Raw genomic sequence first — 27,757 nt, forward strand, 5'->3', positions numbered from 1 at the left:
TATCCGAAGCAGCAGACAAATGGTGCGCAGCAAACAAACGCGTCGTGGATTTGGTAAAGAGCTTGCAGGTTGAAAGGTTAAACGATTTGAGTCCTCCCCGCATCCAGATGTTGACGCCAAATCCCAACCTGTTCAGCAATCCAGAATATGCATGGAAGTTGTTTTTTTTTTCAATTGACGCGCTAATTCTCCGGCACAGTAGATGTATATATTTTTACAAAATGAGGACAAAACTGTATTCCCAACATATGCACGCAATTTTATAACATATCCACATAGGTTTATAACATATCCACTCCACGCAGGTTTATAACATATCCATCTCCACGCAGGTTTATTACATATCCATCTCCACGCAGGTGTATTACATATCCATCTCCACACAGGTGTATTACATATCCATCTCCACGCAGCAGCAGCAATCAATCAAATCAGCAATCAATTAATACTGAATGCACACAACAATATGGTTTTTGTGGGCGCACATTGTTCAACACCAAACCGCACCAAAAAACATACAAAAAAAACCAATATACTACCGAGCATTAACACACAAGTTCACGCAGGTTTAAAAAACGACCTCCACGCAGGTTCTTTGGTCTGTTGGCCGCCGATTCACTTCCACGCACCAGGGCTGTCATATACCGCCACACAAGCTCCGCAATCACTAGCAAATAGTAAATCTAACGGCGCCGCTCCTCCAACTCGCTCTGATACCAATTGTTGGAGCATACAGCTAAACCAAAGACAAACAATAGCAAATACACATCATAAAAGAGACACAAGGTTTAACGTGGTTCACCCAACCATTCTGGGCTACGTCCACCAAACATAGGCATCGACAATCTTTTATTAATCAAACAGGAGATTACATAATTAATCAAATCCTCACAAACTCTCACACCACCAAACTATCCGTATGGATACCTATTTTATATCAAGGAGAATCTAACTGCCTCTCACATCAAATTTAGGATGCATTAATTCACTCCCAACAACCTGGAGCTAATCTAGCAACAAATTTCTATTGTTGTCACACACTCGGATTTTTGCCTATTTTATTTAAAATAGAAAATCTCAACAAAACCGAATTAAAAAACTAAAAAGGTAATCGTGACATTTAAAAACACAATTTGTAAATTACTTTAAATTGGCGGAAGAATAAACAAATTTAATAAATTCACAGAATTACCAAAAAAAAAAAAATATTATAATTTTTTTGCGATACCTTCACTCTCAGCTAAAATGTATTTCTAATGTATTGGTGCATTAAGACAACGTAACCGAACGGCTCTGTAGCCATTCAGGGTTTGCTATTATTTGTGTTTATATTTTAGAAGCAAATTTAATTGGCGGGGGTGGGTACTAATTGTAAGTGTGAGGACAGAAGAATTTCGAGGACTGGGTACTCGCTACTCATTTTCATACATGTCGAGTTTGTTCATCTAATCATAGATACACCCACTCCTATTCCACACATGTCCAGCCTCTCTGCCACAAATATCAAATATCCAGCGGACTCGGCCACTGTCAAATGCCACAAATATAAAACATCCAGCGGACTTAGCCCCTGTCAAATTCCAAAAGTATCAAATATCCAGTGGACTCAACCCCCAGCCGCTCATCTAAGTAGTTGCATATCACAAAAATGATCTCTTAAAATTTTCAAATCCACACAAACAGTTAGGCGTTTAGCTTTTCGATTTTATTGTGGTTAAATCCTTATATGTAATTTTTAGTTTTAGAAAGATTCACTGGGTACCAATCTCCTTATTAGTATATTTTTTATTTTTAGAAAGTATCATCGGTCTTGTTCTCTATTCTATGGCCACCTTTTTTGGTTATCGATCTTTTTCGGAGCTTTTTTCGTGGTGGCCACATCGACATGTGTACAACTCCCCATTAGCCTATAATGATCGTGTAATGTGTTATTAGTTCCTGGTTTAATTACGCTTGACATCTTAAACGAGATGGATATCATGACTGACACGCGTTCGCCGGAATCCCATGGGTTTGATGTAAATCGATCCACTAGTCCTCACTCCTGCCTGTTGGCTGTAAATTGCATCATAAGCCACTTTAAAAGGGCACTTCTTAGAGACCATGCACTAATTATCTTCTAAACATTGAATTACCAAATGGGTCCCAATGCAGGCGTTCGTTCTTCTTCAGCGCTTGCATGCGCATCTACAAACTTTAAAACATGAACATTTTTAAGTGCGTACCAATAACCATGGAAATTTATTTAGGGGAATGTTTTTAACAACAAAATAAAAGATACCCGATGCGGGTGCCACGCAGGGGGAGGAAGGTACGCCACATGGTCAGCATGGGCGGGCTCAAGCTCAAACAAGTAATTAAATGCTCTACGCCGCCCTGGTTGGCAAGCGTGAGAGCAAGAGATCGAGGGGACGACCATTTATGGATGCAGCTGCGCTCCATATACTGTGGCAGAGACGAGTTATGGCTCACCAGAACCAATGCAAACCATTGCAGCATAAGAATGGCGAGAATTGGGAATGTTTTTGTGTCCGAATTGTGGAGGTGGGTCTCTGTGCATCAAGGCTCAGAGCGCAAGCACGAGGACTCCCTCTGGCTCACGGAAGCGGTGAAAGGGCATCAAAAGGGATTGCAGGTAGTTTGGCGCCCTCATCGAACCACAAGGAAATCATGCCGCCGAGACAGAGGCCCTTCAGTCGTCGCGGTACAGGACGAGGCGGAACTTCACGCCCCCCGGTTGCCAATCCGTCTTCAAATTGTTGCCGCTGTCTGTGCCACAGGGTGGAGGAAGCCAATCCCATCCAGTCGCAGCAATTTATGGATGCCAGGCCGCAGGACTCAAGAGCTGCCCCGCTACCTGCGTTTGGCACAACGGTTTTCTCTTTCAGCAATGCCCAAGGTAATTCCAGCATTCAAGCTCATGTTTCAGTCTTATTCATGGAAGAAGCGAAAGAAGAAGGGGGGGAGCAACCCAGTGCCCAAACTCATCCTGCAGAGAGCTCCAAAGCTGCTGAGGAAAAAGCAGGGGCACAGTCTGAGCCAGGGGCTGCTCCACCAGCCTCTCAACCAGCATCCGCGAAAGGCAAAGCCAAGTATGACTGGGGACCCCCACCAGAAGGCGAATACTGGATTTATCCGGAAGATTCGGAGGAAGATTCGGATGAATAGATGCTGGCTCAACCAAGCTTCAGTCCTCAGCCCGAGCTCAGGTTTTTTTGTAAACTGTTTCCCCTATCACCAATGCTTAATGTATGGCGTGAATAGTTATGTTTGGCTTGACAACTATGTTGTTCAGTGCATGTCCATTCCCCTGCGAGGGATTCTGATGAAATTCTTCCTTTTCTCTCTTCTGCCCCTGCGTGGGATAGACATTTTTGCTTTTTTTGGTCTCCAAAGCTCCACAGCCTCTGCGTGGGCTTCCAGTTTCAGTCGTGGTCACAATGATATCACCCCTGCGTGGGTGCTCAGTCACAAGGAGAATGCCCCTGCGCGGGTAGTTGTTTTAGTGAATCTCTATGATCCAGAGTGCCACCCCAGGCCTCTGGCGACTTGTAATCCTGGATGTAATTGTTCGCTGCTGTTACTGTAAATAATATAATTACTGTAGTTTCAACGATAAAAAAAAACAACACAATAAAAGATATTAGTTTACCTAAAATTATATTTATTGACAAACCAAAATTATAAAATTTAAAGTATCATTCATGGTTGTTTGGTGTAATCATTCACGGTTATATGGTGAGGTAAATTTTAAATTAATATAAATTATATGATCTAATTTATAATAAACTTGACAGTCTATGGAAGCAAAGTTCGAGATAAAATTGGTGCTGCTTATCAAACAAGTTACCTCAATGGTCAAGAATATTGGTTCGAGACATAATTAGCGCTGCTTATCAAACAAGTTATCTTTCCACATCCTGCAATCCCAACCCTCTCCTTTGAACCCTCTCCTTTGAATTAGTAGTTTGTGATAACAGCATGTAAAAGACAACTCATAATGCTTATCAGAAAAGAAAACTGACAGGTTGTCCCAACAGTTTGAGGACTCTTTGATTATTTTAATCCGGTTCAGTTATTTAGTTCTTAAACTAAGATATGTAAATATCATTAAAAAGTCTTTGACCCTTCTTTTATATCTACATGTTTTTATTTTAAAATTTACTTTAAGTAACAAGGAAGTGGATTCTATTTTTAGTTTGCGGTCACATGGATTGTGCTTTTGTTGTCTAGCTGTAAAAGCTGGATCATCTTTCCACCTTGCGAGCTGGAGCATCTTTCCACATTTTGCAATGTGAGCCCTCCGTTGCAAGCAGCACTGCAATCCCAACCCTCCGCTCTTAATAAACTTGACATTCTATGAAAGCAAAGTTCGAGATAAAATTGGCGCTGCTTATCAAACAAGTTACCTCAATGGTCAAGAATCTTGGTTCGAGAGATAATTAGCGCTGATTATCAAACGAGTTATCTCAACGGTCAAGAACCTTGGTTGCTTTAATTCGATTCAATCATTGAATTCATATTGGCATTGGCATTGTTGTGCCTCTCCTACTCCTCTCAGAGTTTCCTGCATTGTGTGGTCTAGTCTCGTGTGTCTGTATGTTTGGAGCTCCATGTTGTGTGTGTATGAATGTGGTCTGGTCTATGTTGTTATGTCCGTACTTCTGTCATCTGTTTGGTGTGTCTGTCTGCGTGGTGTGCTTGTATTCTCTGAGAGGTGGAGGCAGAGGCTTGTTTGTATTCTTTGAGAGACAAAGGCAGGTATGGCATGAATTATTGAACCAGGAAAACTCTGCCCAGTTAAATGAGGCATCCGGCTCGATCACAGGTAAATGGGGTATTCTATTGAATTTATTTTCAAACTCTTTGTATGGATGACTCTAATTATGGGTTGCAAATAAGATTAGCTGAATGAGAGAGAGGAATCGATTTGATTTTAGAAATTTCATTAGCATAGCTCGATTCCTATAAACTAGATCTTGGAGCCTACAGTTTCTTGGTTTCTTTAAATTACATCCTCTGCATCCATGGTTAGACGATTTCATGGTTTTTTAAATTAAATCCTCTGAATCCATGTCGAGGCGCTTTCTTGCGTTTTTTAATTAGATCCTCTGCATCCATGGTTAGACGATTTATTGGTTTTTTAAATTAAATCCTCTAAATCCATGGTGAGGCGCTTTCTTGGTTATTTTAATTAGATCCTCTGCAAGGTTAGACGATTTCTTGGTTTTTAAAATTAAATCCTTCTTGGTTTTTTTTAATGAATCCATGATGAGGCGCTTTCTTGGTTTTTTTAATTAGATGCTAGATGATTTCTTGGTTTTTTTAATTAGACCCTCTCCATGGTTAGACGATTTCTTGGTTTTTTAAATTTAATACTCTGAATCCATGAGGAGGCGTTTCTTGGTTTTTTTAATTAGATCATCGCGGTTTCTTAGTTTTTTAAATTAAATCCTATGAATCCAGGCTGAGGTGGTTTTTTAAATCAGATCATCTGCACCATAGATCCCTCGTTGCACAAAAAGCGAGAGAAACCGAACCTGCCAATAATATCACTGTTGAATATGGCCGGCGTGGAAGGCACTGGGAGCATTTTTGTGGACGAGAAATTCCCTTAGCGATTTTGAAGGGCGTAATTACATCACCGTATACGACCGGTGTTTGCTCCAGAATCAGTTGCACAATGAGAGGCCGGTGTTTGCTCCAGAATCAGTTGCACAATGAGTAGTGAACTTATGGTCGGTTGCCCGATCCGATCATTTTTTCACACATCGTCTCCCAATGCAGCGGCCATTATTCCTTGAATCTAAGGGCAGGGGCAGGGAAAAAGGGATTGAGCAACGCCGTAAGCCTTGCAAATATGTGATATCTATCTATCAATGTGATTCATCCCTGGGAGGTAAGCAGTTTCATTTTCTTGACTATGTAAATTTCGGTGGGTGTTATAAAGTCACTCTGGAGAACAGGGGATTTTATTTTTATCAGAAAGAAAGAAATGCATGTGTGATGAAGAGAATTTTGGGATTTTTTTTATCCAGAAAACTGTGTGTCATGTCATATCCACAAAACATAATTTATTGGATATGGGTGGATAATTTGTCAAACTCCCTGTCTAATTTGATGAATATGCCCAATGAGTTGTATGATGACTTGGATTGGTTCTGTCTCATTTCCTTGCCCTGATCCTTACAGAACATTTTCTTCAAACTCATTTCCTTGCCCTGATCCTCACAGAACATTTCCTTCAAACTCATTTCCTTGCCCTGATCCTTACAGATAGATATATGTGCATGCAAACTGCTGAGTGGACGTACGGGCAGCTTTTCCATTTTCCCGGCTTGAGATATTGTTTTTCATCATGCTCAATCGTGATATATTATAAAATACTCATAAAAAACATGCAAGAGAAATATATCTATATGTGATGCTGAAAGAGATGCTGAAAGAGAGATACGAATTCTGTACAACGAGATAGGTAATTGTGATGCTGAGAGAGAAATATGAGTGAATTTTGTACAGCGAGATAGATAATTGTGATGCTGAGAGAGAAATATGAGTGAATTCTGTACAGCAAGATAATTGTGATGCTGAGAGAGAAATATGAATGAATTCTATACAGCTAGCTAGATAGATAATTGAGACTATATACAGCTTATATTGTATAATGCCTGTGAGTATACACTATTCTGGTATACACTATTCAGCCCTAGCTTTTCATTAATTTTTGTTAATGCTTGCCTTTTCTTTACCAGTTTGGAGGGCGTAATTACACCTCCGTATAATGTTGTTGGAACGCATGACGGATAGCCTGGGGCTCGCTGGAGAAAAGGGCAACCGGTTTAACCGTAGATACATCCGTGAGAGGTAAGCATTGCTACTTGTTATAAAGTCATCCTCAACTGATTGCATTGCGGAAAATAAGGGATTTTATCAGAATTACATATTTAATGGAAAAAACTTCAGATTCTTTGAATTCCTTTATTTTTTTGTACCACCATTTATTTATAATTTGTAGTGATAGTTGTGATTACTATGCTAATAAACTTCCGTATTGCTGTATTTTCACTTTCTTTTATCAGTGAGAAAAAATAACTATTTTATTCTTCCAAACTTCCAAAATTGTCAAACTCCACTTCACATTTAATTGATTATATATTGTCAAACTCCACTTCACATTTAATTGATTATATATTATATTTTAATTTGATGAATATGTGCAATGGGTTGTAGGCTATATGGGACTATGATGACTTGTATTGCATGGGCATATCACTATTGCAGAAAAAGATCCACACAACCTAGTGTAAATGGTGCAAAGGTAAATTCAAAGCTTCATATTCATTACCATGTTTCTTTTGGTTTTACTGAAAGTGTGGGCTCCAACTTTGGCTTTAGCTCTCTCATTATGGAGTATATTACATCTTCCATAATCTTCCAATTATCAAATTAGGTTAGTTACTTTATTAAATTTAATTCAAAAATTCTTTGCTACTTGTATAGATGACCACTAAATTTTAACCATTTTTGCTTTTTTGCAGATCATAAGGACATGAAGAATATACAAACATGCTCGGATAGATGAAATATCAATATCTACATGTCATGATGGAATATTTGAATTCATTATGTTATTATGACCCAAATTAAATTAACCTTCATTTATTTTCTTATTATGTAATTACTTTAAAAACATCATAATAATAAAAAGTATTTTTTTTTGAAGGGGCTAAAAGCCCTTTCTCATTGCTCTTGAGGATGGACCATGGCTATCCTCAAGGGTATGTGTCCCTCTCTGCACCTTACTTTTTCATTTGCTTTTATTTATTTATTTTAGAATTAGATATCTTTAGTTTAAAAGTATGAAATAATACATCAATATAAATTAGAACATGTTAATTAAAATTTTAAAATATTGAATGAACTTGAAGTTATGTAAATGCATTTGATTTAATCAATATAATATTTTTCCAACCATGAGTTTTTGTGATAACTACACAATTTTTGTATGCTTGTTTAGTGGTTCAAGTTGTGTATGATCAAATCGTATGTCTTTATTGTATAAATTGATTGGTGTGTGGTAATTGCAAAATTATTGTATGCATATTGAGTGATTGATTTTTCGTGTGATGTTTTTATTGTCTACATTGATTGATGCATTTTTCTATTACTTTGTGATGTAATGATGAATTTAAATGCAGATTTTTGTGCAATGATTGTTGTTTGAGGTTCTTTTATATGATTGTGTTTACAATGCATGTGTGACATGTTCATCTATACTTGCAAATGTGTAAGAATTTTCTTTGTTAATGCTTGGTCTTTATATTATGTTTGTGTATTTATTGTATGCTTGTATTGTTTATGTATTTAGAATATTGTTTGTAATGTTTAAAACTTGAAATGTACTCTTGATTGTGTGTGTCTATGTATTCACAATATTGTTTGTAATGTTTAAAACTTGAAATGTACTCTTGATTGTGTGTGTCTATGTATTCACAATAATGTTTGTAATGTTTAAAACTTGAAACGTGCTCTTGACTGTGTTTGTCTATGCATTCACAATATTGTATGCAATGTTTAAAACTTGAAATGTACTCTTCATTGTGTGTGTCTATGTATTCACAATATTGTTTGTAATGTTTAAAACTTGAAATGTACTCTTGATTTTTTGTGTCTATGTATTCACAATATTGTTTGTAATGTTTAAAACTTGCAATGTACTCTTGATTGTGTGTGTCTATGTATTCACAATATTGTTTGTAATGTTTAAAACTTGAAATGTACTCTTCATTGTGTGTGTCTATGTATTCATAATATTGTTTGTAATGTTTAAAACTTGAAATGTACTCTTGATTGTGTGTGTTTGTACTCTTAATTTTATGCATCTTTGATTGTGTTTGTATTCTTGATTGTATGCATTTTTTATTGTGTGTTTGTATTCTTGATTGTATGTGTTTTTTATTGTGTGTTTGTGTTCTTGATTGTATGCATATCTAATTGTGTGTTTAATATATTCTTGATCATGTTGTGTGTATTTACAATCTTGTATTTATATGCTTGTGTACTTACAATGTTTTTTAATGTAATGGTGAATATATCATATAATGTTTGTGTACTTGTGTATCTATGTGTTTTCAAATGGAATAACGAAAATTTGATGTGATGCTTGTATATCTATAATTTTTTTTAATGTAATGACGATTGTTGTTTGGTTGGGTTTTTCATTTATTTGTTGTTTGTTGATCGTTGATTATGATTGCGTATATGCTTGGAATGTGAGAATGAGAAAATGTTGATTTGGAATCTTTTTGTATTTGCAATTATATTTTTTATAATGATCAAAATTTGATTTTATTTTCAATTTAAATTTATTTTGAATTAATTAAAGCTAGGGAATTTTTAATGTAATCATAATTCTTGTTTAATTGGGTTGTTGTTTATTTTTCATTCGTTGATTGTTGATTGTGATTCTGTATATTCTTGGAATGTGAGAATTTGTGTGAAAATGAACTAAATTTGACATGAGATCTTTTTGTATTTACAATAATATTTTTGTAATAATCAAAATTTTGATGTCTATTTTCAATTTAAATTTATTGCACTAGAAATTAAATGGGGGGATTGGGAGAGTGTTAAGTGAAAAGATAATATTATAGAATCTATAAGTGAGGGGGGTAGCTCAAATGAAATTTAATCTATTGAGTAGGGAAATCACATAGGAGGCGGGGTTAGGGGAGTGATGAGTGAAATAGTAGTAAAACAATTTTAATTATTTTAATAAATTTTAGTAATTTCAATATTATTTTATTTTATATGAATCATAAAATTATAAATATTTATTTAAATATTATTATTATTTATTTATTTAATCAATAGTAAAAATAATATTTTTAAAAAATAATATTTTTTTTATTTCATAGAAAAATAATAATAATTTTTCTAAAATTATGTTTTAGAAATTTATGTATATTATTTATTATATATATTCATTATTTTTGTGTATGATGATTTGTTTCGATATCTCATTCAAATTTAAATTTATTTATTCTTTTAATATATTAGATTAAACATTAATATTTGAAAAATTAATATTAATATGATTAATTTTAATATTAATAATATATGTAAATATTTTTTAGACCATTATATATACATATATAAATGGAATTTTTAATTCCATAATTTATTAAAAGAATAAATCATTTTAATTATATTTATTTTCATGACTTTGAATTTATTTTAAATAATTTTTTATATTTCCATATTTTATTAATATTTTGTATTAACAATTATTATATTAAATTTAAATTAATTAATTTTAATTGTTTACTGTGTTTATTATTAAAAATATTAATTAAATTTATTTATAAATTATGAAGTACTAAAAAAATTAATAATTTTAATAATATTCAACAATCTTGATTTCCTGAATTAGGGTGGCCTTGTGATCATAAGCTTTCATTCCAAGGTGCCCAACACACAACTCCCACCTCACTCACCATACACACTATGTGTCATGTACTCACATGAAACAACTGCCTGATTATGGGATCCCTCCACTCTTGTGCCCCACCCTCATGCTCAACCCCCTAGCTAATCTATATTCTCCCTCCAACATTCTCTTTAGTGGATTTTCGGGCATCATGTATGCAACCTTACACTACATGACCATGAACCAAAAAAAGGGACAAGGAAGATGCTCCGACAGAGGGAGAGCTCATGGGATCCCCCCCATCGCCAACCTATTTGACAATGGGGTTCTTGACTTCATACATAGGGACATCCTACCTAGGGAGGAATTTGAACTACATTGGGGCTGCCCAACACTTTAGGCACTCAAGAATCTCCTCACGTGCCAGGTAAAGGAGCGTGCCCAAAAGAAAATGAAAGTGACTACATGGATTGCTTAGCTCTTCGCTCATCAAAGCCACAGTGTCTCACTAGAGTCCTGTGCTTCAATTTTCTGCCCAATATCCCCTCTTATTCTTCCCCTGCCCCTTCCCCATCCGACTCGCCTTCGGTTAGGTCCTCCTCCCTGCCCTTTCCTTGTGCCCCTATGGCTCATCCCCCTCCTCCCTAGGCTCTCATCCCTTTGGTGGCTAATGTTCCCGTGTCTCCTCCTCGCCCTAGCCCCTAGGCTTCTAAATCCTAGAGGAGAAACCGATGGATAAAAGAAGTATGCGGGCTCATGGAACTATTGTAGTGCAATGCAGTTCCAATGTGGTTATAAGGTATTTTTAGTGCAGCAGAATTTAACTCTTAGTGACATGGAAACTCATAGGTTGCCTCTCTCTCCTCATTTTTATTTCTTTGCAAGTCACTTTCGCTCCACCACCTCGAAAGCAAACAACACAGATCTCAGTGGCTCATTGGCACATTATTTTGGCACACTACGCATTAGAACCCTATGGCTCAACTATGCACTGTTTCTATGACACAACATGTTTCATTTTGCATGCTCATGCATTAACTACTTTAGCTCAATTCCCAAATCCATGATTTTGATCAATATATGTTTTGTAATGCAAACAACGAAGTTGCAAGGCTCTGGTTTCTCCCAAATAGGGCGGAGACCTTCCACCCTTTATCTTTGGTTTCTTCTTTCTGGCATGTTAATATAATGTGATCATATTTGCTTACAAAAAAAATAAATCTTAATTGTAGTTTTGAGGATTAGTTTAGTTCGTTGGGTCCCTATCATTTAAGCACCTATACCATTGAGAGGTTGCACATTCAGTTCTCTCAACACTCTTGGAGTCTAGATCCTTGGTTGAGTCGATAAGAGGTGATCAGTTTAGGTAGATCTTCCGAGTATAATATTTCTTGGATGTAGCAATCATTGATCTTTGGGGGTCCTGATTAATACTTATTTCACATAAATGATAATTGTGAACGAAAAAAAAATCTGATCATTTCAATTTAATATTTATTTGACATAAATGATAATATTGTTGATTGAAAATTTAAATTTAATTTTTAATTTTTTATTTCATAATAAAATATTTATTTGTTTTTTATTTATTATGAAATTAATTTTTAAAATTTAAAAATTGTAAGTGGTGGCAAGAGGGGATGGTCTCTAGGTAGTTAAGGTTGTGGAGTATTAATGGGGCTTAGGATGCATTAAAAATAACCAAGCTTAAGCTTATGCTCTTTACGAGGAGATTTAGTTAGCCAAAGAAAATCAGGTAGCTTCTCTCACCATTTTTAGAGAATCCCTCCTTATTTAGCATTTTGTGGAGGGATTTATCAACAAAAAACATTAGAAGGTATTATTAAAATAATTAGAAAGGATACTCTTCAATAACATATTTCCATATTCTTTGTTATCTCAATAAAGATGTGGACTTATGTGAAAATGAAGAGTGCAAATTGAGATTGGAAGATTTAAAATCAATGGCAAAATAAAACCCTCTCCTATTCCTTAGAGATAAATGGATTGAAATTGTACAATTATGAAGGATTGTATTATCAATCAGTTATAGTATGATATGAATTTTGCTTTTTGGTGCGTCAGTTTTGTAAGGTAGATATTCCTACAAAACCACATTTTTTTTATCCATTTTGGAGTCCCTTTGGAACAATTTGTACTTCTATTAGATAAGATGGCCGAAGAAAAAGTTTTGAAGATATAATTATGTACCACCTAATGTATTAATTGTGGTTTAAGTGAGACTTGCATATAAATACAAAAGTCTCATTTAAATAGATTCATGAACATCTAAACACACAGATGCATACACTCTAAGATTCATGAACATCTAAACCCACAGATGCATACGCGCTAAGGCCTTTAAGAATGCGTTGAACCCATACAAGCTATTGTAATGGCTCCGTGATAGTCTAATGTTTCAGAATCCTTCATTCTTCTCTTTTCTTTTCTGTCAAGCTCATTAACTTAAATCCTTGCTTTTTCTGAGTTTTTTGCTTTCTTGATTTTGTGCTTACAATATTTTCTAGTGTTTTTTATTTATTATAAACGCACAGTCATCCGCTTTTTTGTGCTTTTCTTTTTTTGTTTTTGTGACTTTTTCTTTTTGCTTTCTTGATTTTGTGTTTAGAATCTTTCTCCGGGTTTTTATGGAGCTTTTTATCTTTACTACAACTGCAGGCTTATCGACTTTTTTTTTTTTTTTCATTTTCCTCATTAACTTCTTTTGTTCTTTCTTGATTTTCCGTTTTTCCTTTGCTTTATGTTGGATCGTTGTTGTTCTGTTGTTCTATTTTTTGTATTTTTTATTTTTAACGTGTTTTTTTGTTTTTATCTATTTATATCATAAATATAATTAATGTAATTTTTATTTATTTAAATATATATTTATTTATTTTTAATGTAGATATAACATATATAAAATTTATTTATTGATTAAACATTTTCTTTTCTTTTTTAGGGTTTTTTAAAATTAATTTTAATTTCAATTTGTCAAATATAAAAAAAATATAAAATACATTTTTCAAATATATAAAAAAAACTATAATTTAGCATAGAAATTATTATTTTTTAACTAACACACTAATCATTATTATTATTTAATTTATGTTATTCTATGTTAATATTTTTAATTTTTTGTATTGAAATTTCAAAATCCTAATTTTTATACCAATAGGCGTCCCCTTGGGAATTGGCCATGTAAATTTTTTTTAATTAATCATTTTGATATTATGGTTTAAATTGAAAGATGCCAACATATTCTCATCATCCCCACTACATGAACGAATGAAATTGTAACAACTAACTTTCTTTTATATCTAAATAAGGTGTATAAGGTGTTTAAACTTTGTTTAAAATTGTTTTTTACCAAATGATGATTAAAAATTAGCATGCCTATTACTTATCACCACATACAAGAATTAGAGAAAAATAAAAACCCATATCAAGATTAGAGAAAAGTGAATTTCAAAATGAAGAAAAATATTAAAACTTGGCTACCCCATTACATTCTAATTCACTTGACTTTCTATTTAAATGCTACCAAACCTGGCTTCATTCTAAACCAAAAAATGATGAAACGTGGTTGCATTCCTTTTGAACTGTATAGTAGTGGCTTACATTATATTCTTTGAAATGTATTAGACTTTCAATTGATGTGGTTGCATTATATTTGAATCATATAGTAGTGGCTTACATTATATTTTTTGAAATGTGTTTGGCTTTCAATTTAAATGGTGAATTATTTTTCAACCATATAGTATTATGGTTTTGGAAATGTGTTTGAATTTCAATTTATGTGGATACATCTCTTTTTAACCATTTAGTAGTGGCTTATATTATATTTTTTGAAATGTTTTTGACTTTCAATTTAAATGGTGCCAAACCTAACTTCATTCTAAACCAAAAAATGATGAAGCGTGACAACATTTTTTTAACCATATATATAGTAGTGGGTTACATTATATTTTTTTAAATTGTTTTTTTTAGAACTTCCAAATCAAATGGTTTCAAATGTGGCTTCATTTTCAACCAAAAAAAAAATTAAAAAAATGAAACGTGGTTACTTTCTTTATAAAACGAAACGAGTAGAAAATCTAGATATAATTAAAAATAGATGAAGTTAAACAAAACTAAACTTAATGAAACTAATAATAGAAAAACTATTTAATCTTATAAATATGTAGTCCATTTGTAAAAATTATTTAGAAAAGTTTAGGGAGGGTATTTGTAGTTTGGGCCATAGTGCGATCTCATTTGTCCTGGTTCGAGACTTGTCTACAATTTGAAATGACAATTTCTCATCCCTAGGATTTCTTCAATGAGGAACGATGACATTTTCTTTGATTCGTGTTGTGATAATAAAGTGTGATATGAGCCCAAAATGAAATACTTCGTGAAAATGCTGAATAAATTAACAGTAATGAACGACATTGTAGAAATGAAAGAACTAGGGTTTTGGTGGATTCAGAGATTGGAGAACAGCAAGGGATGAGTAATAATAAAATTTACCTCGAACTAAATGGGTTTCATGTTCAAAAAGGCATGTTTAAATATAATAACATAGATAAATTTGGTTGAAATATAATCAACATATATCAAAATGAGCTGAAATCAAGAAATCTTTTCCGGGGATAACGAAGTGGCACCTAAAATTAGAAATCTAGATAGGACAAAGATAAGAGTTAAACGACTCCATAGTCTCAATAAAATAAAATTATATAGGGTTAAACAAAACTATACTGAAAATAATATTGTAAAAACTACATTTAATTTTGTAAAAGAAATACCTATTGAATTTGTAAAAAAAAATTGCCTACCTTTGACTACATAACACGACAATCTTAGATTTGAACAACAAAACATCAATATTTCCAGATAAAAATATGGTGGAAGGAATCCAAATCAGTGTTTATGAATTTTGTGTTTTTGAAATGGTAGATTCCTTTAAGGACCAATTTCTTCTCAAGAAGCAATGATCTATTGTAACATAGGAGGCCTAGATCATCAAACAGATCAAGAAATTTAACTTTTATTAAATGAATTTAACAAATCAAGGAATTTAACTTGTGAGAATTGTTATTAAATAAAAAAAAATTGTAACTTTTATTTAAGTGTTTAGGGGTAAGTGCTTCATTTTTTTTGACAAATTTAATGAGGCTGGATGAAAAACTAATAACAAGAAATTTTCAAAACAAAAAAATTCAAAAATTACCACTATCTTAGTTTACTATTCATGTAATAGTTGAAAAAAAATCTTATGGGAATACATGTGTCTGCAAAATCCAATTGAGATATTGCTTCGTAAACATATATATATATATATATATATATATATATATATATATATATATATATATATATATATATATATATATATATATATATATATAACATATTTTTATAAACAAATAAATTTTATATATAAAAAACATAGTTCTTTTGTAGATCACATATATATATATGTATATATATATATAATATATATAGTTATATATATATATATATATATATATTATATATATATATATATATATATATATATATATATATATATATATATATATATATAAGCATGATCTATCAGGGAAATCTTCTCCTCGAGTGTCAACAGAATCTCCTCCTCTTCTCCTCTTGAATGAGAATGAGAATTGATTCACCAAAGGTATAGCCTTTAGAAATGATGTAATTAATGGAAGAGGTATGGATATAAATTTTATTGAATTTACCTTTTGTACATAAATAACCATAAAACCATGAATATCTATGGAGGATGTCGTGGGTGAATTTTTTTCTACAAAACCAGAAGGAAATACATTGGAGAAATTGAAATTCTATGGGATATTAAAAAATAGTTACATGATCAAAAGTCATGTGTGAAACCATTTCCATAAAACCCTAATTTTATGATTTCCAAGGAAATTAGTTTAAATAACAACCTTTTTGAGAAATTAAGGAAAATCAGTTACAAAAATTACAGATTCTAAACATAAAGGTTAATTGAGCATTTGGTCATTGTATAGGGATGGGAACTCTTGTTTCCATGAATTTTATTTTTCTTTTACGGGGAGAAAATAGTATAACATATAAACATTTTAGCATAATATTTTTTATAATCATCCTTAATCACTATTGTGATAAAAAATCAACCTCCAAAGTCTTGAACCCTCGAATTTCAACTCTCCAAAAAAAATCTCCTCTAAAATTTTATCTGCATTAATAAAGACTATAAATGAATTCCAAAGAGTAATTTACAAGTGAAATGTTTTGTAGAAAAATGTAGACTTCAAGACGTGGCTGCCACAAATTAAAAATTAAACTGTATTTTTAATTCAAGTGTATTTTTCTCCAACCATAAGATACAAAAATTGTAATAACGGAAGTGTAATTTTTAAATCATAACACCAAATTTTGGTGATTTTCCATACAAAAAGTTATTACAATTCCCAAAAATTAAGAGAAAATATTCAAGAGGGAAAGGAGAGCATGCTCGAGGTATTGGTATGTAAAGCAAATACATAAGCCTCATCTATTACATATGACAATCATTATTCATATGAAAACTTAGAAAATGGGAAGGAGACTATGGAATACTTAAATGTGGGTTGTTCTCTATAAATTAATCTCAATACCATGATATAAGGGCTAGTGAAATAAAGATCTCATTTTGAACGAAATGAGAAGGGAGAAATGGCTACCATAAATCCTTGTCCTTGAAAATTCAGGTAAATGGAAATTAGTAGCTCCTAATTTCAAGAGCTATTTTAGTTTTTGTAGATCTCCCTTGAAATATGGTAACCTCTATACAAAATTTTCTAATAAAATATTTTTGGGGCTTCTATTAATAATGCACTATGATACAAAAACGTATTCCATTAAAAATTTGAAACCTCAAATTTTATCCAAGGGCTAAATTTCACCGCTAAAATTTCCCACTAATATTATCTTTTTTGAAATCTGCATGCAAAAGGATATTACTATAGATAATCACAATATAACTTGTAATAAAGTTATAATTTAGTTAATTTCTATGTATTTTTAATTTACATGGCTCCCCTAGTTTGTTAATTTAATTTTAATATTTTCTTTTAACTTAAATATAAAGCAAATTCCCAAGTGGATATGTCTATAATTATGCTAATCGGAAGAATAGATATTCCATAGTTATAATTTAATTATTAAGTTGATGGAATATATTTCATCTCGATGGAATATGTTGGAAATTTATAGTAATATTTTAATCTTTAAAAATGCTTCAAATTCTTGAAGGTATGATATTTAAATGTTAAAGAAATTTCATGTACTTGAATGACTATATTTGCGCATGGAGGAAATCTTCCTAAATGTATTACTTATCATTTAATAGTATGATATTATGTATGTGAAGAGATATGTTCTTCATTCATGAGACTGTAGCTTTCATTTCCAACAGTGGAGAAGATAGTGAAAATTTAATATTTTAATTTAAGATATGAATCCTAAATTGCATTGCATATCTCCACCTCCACCTCCAACTGCATCACCTCCTCCTCCTCCTCCACCTCCATGTCCACTTCCACCTCCACCTCCAACTGAATCACCTCCTCTTCCTCCTCTACCTCCACCTCCACCACCTTCTCCTCCTCCTCCTCCTCCACCACCTCAACATCCACCAGCACCTCCACCTCCTCCTCCACCACCTCCGCCACCTTAATCTTGAGCCCTCCTCCACATCCACCTCCACCTCACCCTCCCCCTACTCCTATTTTCTCGTCCTCCACCTCCACCTCCTATTCCCGACCTCCACCTCCACCTCATCCTCCACCTTCGCCTACACCTCTCCCTTTGCCTCTGCCTCAACTTCCTACACCACCACCTCATCCTCTTCATCCACCTCCACTACCACTTCCTCTACATCTACCTCCAACTCCACCTTCATCTCATGCACCTCATCCTCCACCTCCACCTCTGCATCCAACACCACCTCCTCTACCTCCACCAAAAGCCCCTCCTCCTCCTCGTCCACCTCCACCCCCTCCTACTCCTAATCCACCTCAACCTCCACCTCCACCTTAACCTCCTCCTCCACCTCCAACTCCACATCGACCTCCTCATTCTGCTCCTCCTCCACCTACTTTTCCACCACCTCTATCTTCTCCTCCTCCTCCACCACCTAAACCTCCAACCTCTCATCCACCTCCACCCTCTCAACCCCCTCTTCCTTCTCCATCTCCACCTTCACCTCCTCCTAATGCACCTCAATCTCCACCTCCACCTTCACCTCCTTCTCCACCTCCAACTCCACATCCACCTCCTCCATCTCATCCTCCTCCACCTCCTTCTCCACCACCTCCATATTCCCCCCCTCCTCCACCTCCTCCACTGCCACCTATATCTCCACAACCTCCTACTCCACCATCACCTCCACCTCCACCACCTCGACCTCCACCCTCTTATCCACCTCCTCCTCCTCCTCCTCCACCTCCACCCTATCCACCTCCACAAACTCATCCTCCTCCTCCACCACATACCCCTCCTGCTCCACCTTCTCCTCCTCCACCACCACCACCTCCACCTCAACTTTCACCTCCTTCACCTCTTCTTCCAGCTACACATTCACCTCCACCACCTCCACCTCCACCTCCTCCTCAACCATATCCACCTAGAACACCTCCTCCTCAACCATATCCACCTAGACCACCTCCTCCTCCACCTCCTCCACCTCCACCTCCTCCAACACCTCCACCTCCTGCTCTACCTCCTCTTCCAGCTCTGCCTCCACCTCCACCTTCACCACCACCTCCTCCACCACCACCACCTCCCCCTCTCGTTCTTCTTCCTCTTCCAGGTCTGCCTCCACCTCCACCACCACCTTCTCCTTCTTCTCCTCCTCCACCTCCACCCACAACTCTTCCTTCACCACCTCTTCCACCACCTCTTCCTCCTCCTCATCCTCCACCTCATCCTTCACCTCATCCTCCACTTCATATCATTTGACCCACTTTTTATTGTTAGGGGCATATTCAATTGAAAAGGTCATAATATAAATTTACCAAGGCTTATTACAATTCACTTTTGTAACTAGAGGCAACATAACAACCTTGAAAAAGAAATCTTTAGCATGTTTAAAAAATATAGTTGTATATTTTTTAAATCAATTATATGTTTTCTTTCAAAATTAGTTTATTAAATTAAACACAAATATAAATCAAAGGATAAAAATTCAACTCTGCATTTGTATTTTTCAAATGTATTTTGATTAAAATATTTGTAAACAAAGTAAATGATCCTAAATGAGTTAAAATACAAGATTCAAGTTTTTCCTCTTTTTATGTATGTGTAAAATTGTTTCACAAAAAGTAAAAATATTGTTTCACACAAAGGAAAAATGGAAAAAAAAACATTTATTGTTTAGGCTTTAGGGTTTATAACACTTTAGTAAATTATTTTAATAAACACCTAAATAAAAGTTTCAAATTCTTTTTAAAATGTTATAAAATGATTATAGTTTAGGTTTTAGGGTTTGGGGGTTCAGCGTTTAGAGTTTCAGGTTTAAGGTTTATAACACTTTAGTAAATGATTTTAATAAAAACTTAAATAAAAGTTGCAAAACACCTCTTAAAATGTTGTAAAATGCTTAGGGTTTAGGTTTTAGGGTTTATAAAACTTTACTAAGTGCTTTTAATAAACACCTAAATAAAATTTAGAAAACGCTTTTTAAAATGTTATAAAATACATAGGGTTTAGGTTTTAGGGTTTCATGTGTAGTGTTTGGGGCTTACGGTTTAGGTTTTATAACACTTTAGTAAATTATTTTAATAAACACTTAAATAAAGGCTACAAAAAGATTTTTAAAATGTTATAAAAGGATTAAGGTTTAGGGTTTGGGTTTTACTGTTCAGGGCTTAGGTTTTACTGTTTATAATAATTTAGTAAATTATTTTAATAAAATTTTAAATAAAATTACAAAACAGCCCCAAGAGTTAGCTTAATCGGTCAGTTCTGGCCTCGCCATATGGGAGGTCACACGGTCAATTCCCGAAAGCTCTTGGGGTCATGTCAAGTAAATATGGCCAAGCGGTATTGATCACCTTCGGGTGGGGTCTGCCCTAGATATTAGTCATGTGGATGTAGCGGCTACCCATTAACCATGGGTATTCGTGAACCACGAGGAAAAAATTTTACAAAACACTTTTCAAAATGTCATAAAATACTTAGGGTTTAAGGTTTAGGGTTTTGGGTTTATAACACTTTAGAAAATGCTTTTAATAAACACTTAAATGAAAGTTATAAAATGCTTTTTAAAATGCTATAAAATGATTACTATTTGGGGTTTGGGGTTTGGGGTTTAGGGTTTAGGGTTCATGTTTTAGGATTTAGGGTTTATAAGGATTTAGTAAATTATTTTAATAAACAGTGAAATAAAAGTTAAAAAAACTCTTTTGAAAATGTTATAAATCTCTTAGGGTTTAGGGTTTGGGTTTAGGGTTTAAGGTTTAGGGTTTATAAGGGTTCAGTAAATGATTTTAATAAACACTTAAACAAAAGTTACAAAACACTTTTTAAAATGTTATAATGTTCATAGAGTTTAGGATTTAAGGTTTAGGGTTTAGGGTTTAAAATGCTTTAGTAAATTATTTCAATAAAAATTGTAATGAAAGCTACAAAATGATTTTTAAAATGTTATAAAATGATTAGGGTTTAGGGTTTAGTTTTTAGGGTTTGGGGTTTAGGGTTTAGGGTGGTTTAGAGTTTAGGGTTTATGGTTTATAGGACTTTAGTAAATGGTTTTAATCAAGGCTTAAATAAAAGTTACAAAATTATTTTTAAAATGATATAAAATACTTAAGGTTTAGCATTTAGGGTATGGCCTTTGTAATTTAGGGTTTAAGGTTTATAAGACCTTAGTAAATGCTTTTAACAAAGACTTAAATTAAAGTTTCAAAACACTTTTTAAACTGTTATAAAATGCTTAGGGTTTAAGGATTTGGGTTTTGATTTTGGTTTTTAGGTTTAGGGTTTAGGATTTAGGGTTTATAACACTCTAGTAAATTTTTTAATAAACACTTAAATAAAAGTTACAAAACATTTTTTATAATGTTATAAAATGCTTAGGATTTAGGCTTTATGCCTTAGGTTTTAGGGTTTCAGGTTTAGATTTTAGGGTTTAGGGTTTATAACACTTGAATAAATGCTTTTAATAAATACTTAAATAAAATTTACAGAATTCTTTTTAAAATGTTATAAAATTCTTAGTGTTTATGGCTTAGAGTTAGGGTTTAAGGTTTATTGTTTGGGGTTTAGGGTTTAGGGTTTTGAATTTAGGGTTTATAACACTTTCTTAAAATATTTTAATAAACACTTAAATAAAATTTACAAAACAATTTTTAAAATGTTATAAAATGCTTAGCATTTACAGCTCAGGGTGGGGTGGTTCATCCCTACATCCTAAAGCCTAAACCCCTAACCCTAAACCCCAAACCGTAAACCATAAACCCTAAACCCCAAATCCTAAACACTAAACCCTAAGCATTTTATAAGATTTAAAAAAGTGTTTCAAGTGTTTATTAAAACAATTACTAAGGTGTTATAAACCGAGAACCATGAACCCTAAACCCCAAACAGTAAACCCTAAATTGAAAATCTTAAGACTTAAAACCTAAGAATTTTATAAATTTTTATAAACCCTAAATCGTAAACCCTAATCCCTAAATCCTAATCCACAACCCTAGACTCTAAACTCTAAACCCCTAACCCTAAACTTTAAACTGTAAACACTAAACCCTAAGTATTTTATAACATTTTAAAAAGTTTTTTGTAACTTTTACTTAAATGTTTATTAAAAGAATTTACTAAAGTGTTATTATCCCTAAGCCCTAAAATCTAAACCCTAAACCCTAGACTTAAAACCATAAAACCCGAACCCTAAACCCTCAACATTCTATAACATTTTAAAAATGGTTTTGTAACTTTTATTTAAGTGTTTATTAAAAGAATTTACTAAAGTGTTATAAACCCTAAACCCTAAACTGTAAACACCAAACCCGAGACCATAAACCCTAAACCTTAAAACCTAAGCATTTTATAACATCTTAAAAAATTTTCTAACTTTTATTTAAGTGTTTATTAAGAGTATTTACTAAAGTATTATAAACCATAGACTCTTAACCCTAAACCCGAAGAAATTTATAACATTTTAAAATGTGTCTTTTAACTTTTATTTAAGTGTTTATTATAAGAATTTACTAGTCTTATAAACCCTAAACCAGAAAAGTTAAACCATAAACTATAAACCCTAAACTGTAAAACCTAAATCATAAACATTAAACCCTAAGACTTTTATAACATTTCAAAAAGTGTTTTGTAAGTTTTATTCAAGTGTTTATTAAAAAATTTTACTAATGAGTTATAAACCCTAAATCCTAAACCCTAAACCCAAAACCCCAAACCCTATATCTTATACCCTAAAACCTAAACCCTAAGCAGTTCATAACATTTTAAAAAGTGTTTTATAAGTTTTTTTACGTGTTTATTAAAAGAATTTACTAAAATGTTAGAAATTTTAAACCCTAATCCTTAAACCCTAATCCCTAAAACCTAAAACCTAACTAATTTATAATGTTTTAAAGAGTGTTTTGTAACTTTTATTTAAGTGTATATTAAAAACGTTTACTAAATGGTTATAAAACCTAAACCATAAATGCTAAAGCCTAATAATTTTGTAACATTTTAAAAACTATTTGTAACTTTTATTTAAGTATTTATTAAAAGAATTTACTAAAATGTTATAAACCCTAAATTCTAAACCCTAAACCCCAAACCCTAATCCCTAGGCCATAAACCTTAAGAATTTTATGAGTATCTATAATAATGGAAGAGCACACCTGGGTATGTGAGTGTAGGAGGGATAAAATTGTGTGACATGAGATACCCTGACCTTTGTTTTTCCACCTTCTTCATAAACCTTTGTCCCTTTATTTATTTTTCTTCATAACTCCATGAGGCTCCACAGGATGAATGCATTATGTGTAATATGTAGTAGCGGATACCCCCTTAAGGTGGGGTCGTTCATCCCCAAACCCTATGCCCTAAACCCCAAATCGTAAACATTAAATCCTAAGAATTTTAGGACATTTTAAAAAGTATTTTGTAACTTTTATTTAAGTGTCTATTGAAACAATTAATAAGGTGTTATAGACCTAAAACCATGAACCCTAAACCCTAAACCAAAAATATTAAAACTTAAACCCTAAGAATTTTATAAAGTGTTATAAATCCTAAACTATAAACCCTAATCCCTAAATCCTAAACCGCAAATACTTAACCCTAAACCCCAAACCCTAAACCCTAAATACTAAACCGTAAATTCTGAACCCTAAACCCTAAACTCTAAACCATAAACCTCTTACCCTAAATCCTAAACTGTAAACCATAAACCCTAAGTATATTATAAAATTTTAAAAAGATGTTTTGTAACTTATATTTAAATGTTTATTAAAGGAATTTACTATAGTGTTATAATACCTAAACCCTAAAAGCTAAACCCTAAACCCTAGACTTAAAACCATAAACCCTAAACCATAAAACCCGAACCCTAAACTCTCAACAACATTTTATACCATTTTAAAAATGGCTTTGTAACTTTTATTTAAGTTTTTATTAAAAGAATTCACTAAAGTGTTGTAAACCATAAACTATAAACCCTCAACCCTAAACCCTAAACCCTAAACCTATACCCTAATAATTTTATAACATTTTGAAAAGTGTTTTGTAAATTTTATATAAGTGTTTATTAAAAGCATTTACTAAATTGTTATAAACCTTAAAACCTAAACCCCAAACACTAAACCCCAAACCCTAAACCCTACACCCTAAACCATAAACCCTAAACCCTAAACCATAAATGCTAAGCATTTTATAACATTTTAAAAAGTGTTTTGTAAATTTTATTTAAGTGTTTACTAAAAGCTTTTAAGAAAGTGTTATCAACCCTAAATTCAAAATCCTAAACACTAAAACCCACACAATAAGCCTCAAACCCTTAACTCTAAACAATAAACACTAAGCATTTTATAACATTTTAAGAGCATTTCGTAACTTTTATTTAAGTGTTTATTAAGAGCATTTACTCAACTGTTATAAACCCTAAACCCTAAACTCTAAACTTGAAACCCTAAACCCTAAATGCTAAAGCCTAAACCCTAAATCCTATGCATTTTATAACATTTTAAAAACCGTTATGTAACTTTTATTTAAGTGTTTATTAAAAGCATTTAGTGAAGTGTTATAAACAATAAAACCTAAACCCTAAATCCTAAACCTAAAACAAAAAATCAAAACCCAAAACCCCAAACCCTAAGCATTTTATAACAATTTAAAAATGATTTTGGAACTTTTATTTAAGTCTTTATTAAAAGCATTTACTAAGGTTTTATAAACCCTAAACCCTAAATCCCAAAGGCCAAACTGTAAAAACTAAACCCTAAGAATTTTATATCGTTTAAAAAGAATTTTGTAACTTTTATTTAAGCCTTGATAAAAACCATTTACTAAAGTCTTATAAAACCTAAAACCTAAGCACTAAACTGTAAATTCCAAACCCTAAAGCCTAAAGCCTAAACCTTAATCATTTCATAAAATTTTAAAATCATTTTGTAGCTTTTATTTAAGTGTTTATTAAAATAATTTACTAAAGTGTTATAAAACCTAAACCTTAAGCCCCAAACACCACACTTGCAACCCTAAAACCTAAACCCTATGTTTTATAACATTATAAAAAGCATTTTCAAAATTTTATATATGTGTTTATTAAAAGCATTTACTAAAGTGTTATAAACACTAAAACCTAAACCCTAAGCATTTTACAACATTTTAAAAAGTGTTTTGTAACTTTTAAGTGTTCATTAAAAGCAATTACTAAAGTGTTATAAACCTTAAACCATAAATCCAAAACCCTAAACCCTAAACCCCCAAACCCTAAAACCTAAACCCTAATCATTTTATAACGTTTTAAAAAGCATTTTAAACTTTTATTTAAGTGTTTGTTAAAATAATTTACTAAAGTGTTATAAATTGTAAACCATAAACCCTAAACCCTAAACTTGAAACCATAAATCCCAAACTGTAAACCCAAAAAGGTAAACCCTAAACATTAAATTTTTTATAACATTTTAGAAAGAGTTTTGTAACTTTTATTTAAGTGTTTATTAAAATAATTTACTAAATTGTTGTAAAACCTAAACCATAAACCCCAAACCCCAAACCTTATATCCTAATACTTAAATCCTAAAGGATAAACCCTAAAATCATTTACTAAGGTCTTATCGACACTAAAACCTAAAGAATAAATCTTGAAAACATTTACAAAGATCTTATAAACTCTAAACCTTAAACTCCAAAACCTAAACCCTAAACCCTAAGGCCTAAACCCCAACCGTAAAACCTAAGGATTTTATAACATTTTAAAAAGTGTTTTGTAACTTTTGTTTAAGTGTTTACTAAAACCATTTACTAAACTATTTTAAACCCTAAACCTGTAATCCCCAAACCCTTAACCTTAAAACCCAAACCCTAAACCCTATAAAACCCTAAACCCTAAAAACCCTTAAAAATATCATAAACCATAAAAAAACCTAAACCCTAAAAAAGCATAAGCCCTAAACCTTAAAAAACCCTAAACCCTAATACCCACACCCCCAATCTAAACCCTAAACCCTAAATATTAAAAGAATTTACTAAAGTGTCCCTCAATCCTAAACCCTAAGCATTGTATAGCATTTTAGCAAGTGTTTTGTAACTTTTTTCTAAGTGTTTATTAAAAGGATTTACTAAATTTTTATAAACTCTAAACCATAAACTCTAAATCCTAAGAGCTTTATAACATTTTAAACACTAAACCATGAGAATTTTATAACATTTTAAAAACTCTTTTGTAACCTTTTTTAAAGTGTTTATTAAAAGAATTTATTGAAGTGTTATAGGACCTAAACCCTAAACTATAAACACTAAACACTAAGCATTTTATAACATTTTAAAAAGTGTTTTGTAACTTTTTTTAAGTGTTTAAAAAAAGAATTTAACAAAGTCTTGTGAACCCTAAACCCTAAACCTTAAGAATTTTATAACATTTTAAACCCTAAAGCTAAACCCTAAGAATTCAATGACATTTTAACAAGCTTTTTGTAACTTTTTTTGAAGTGTTTATTAAAAGCATTTACTAAAATGTTATAAACCCTAAATCCTAAACTGTAAGCATTTTATAACATTTTAAACCCAAAACACTAAACCCTAAAAACTAATCTCTAAAGCCTAAGTATTTTATAACATTTTAACAAGTGTTTTCTTACTTTTTCTTAAGTGTTTATTAAAAGCATTTCCTAAACCCTAAACCATGAGTGTTTTATAGAATTTTAAATCCTAAAACCTAAAGCCTAAGCATTTTATAACATTTTAACAAGCGTTTTGTAACCCTTTTTTATGTTATTACTAAAAGAATCTATCAAAGTGTTATGAATCCCAAACTGTAAACCACAAAACATCTCCCTAAACCCTAAGAATTGTATAACATTTGAACAAGAGTTTTGTAACTTTTATTTAAGTGTTTATTAAAATAATATACTAAGGTGTTACGAAACATAAACCCTAAACCCTTAACCCTAATCATTTATTAACATTTTAAGAAGTGTTTTGTAACGTTTTTTAAGTGTTTAATAAAATAACTTAATAAATTTTTATAAACTCTAAACCATAAACCCTAAACCGTAAACCCTATAAACTAAATCTTAAACCCTAAGCATTTTATAACATTTTTAAAAGCGTTTTGTTCTAAACCTTCAACCATACACCCTCAAACCTAAACCCCAAAATCTAAACCCTAAACCCTAAACCCCAAGCCATAAACACTAAACCATAAAGCCTAAGAATTTTATAACAGTTTAAGAAGAATTTTGTAACATTTATTTAAGTGTTTATTGAAATAATTTACTAAACTGTTATAAACCCTAAATAATAAACACAAAACCCTAAACACAAAAACATAAACACTAAACCCAAAAACGTAAACCCTAAAACCTAAACCCCAAACCCCAAACCCTAAACCCTAAACCGTAAACCCTAGACCCTATCCTTTTTATAAAATTTTAAAAATTGTTTTGTAACTTTTATTTAAGTGTTTATTAAAATAATTTACTAAAATATTATACACCCTAAACCTAAACCCAAACCCCAAGCTTTACACCCTAAACCTTAAATCCCAAAACCTAAACCCTAAACCCTAACCATTTTATAACATTTTAAAAAGTATTTTGAAACTCTTATTTAAGTGTTTATTAAAAGAATTTACTAAAGTCTAAT

This window comes from Pinus tabuliformis, chromosome 5_1 (genome assembly GCF_031772625.1).
Source record: "Pinus tabuliformis cultivar Carrire ecotype Pingquan chromosome 5_1, CPIR1, whole genome shotgun sequence".
Classification (NCBI taxonomy): domain Eukaryota; kingdom Viridiplantae; phylum Streptophyta; class Pinopsida; order Pinales; family Pinaceae; genus Pinus; species Pinus tabuliformis.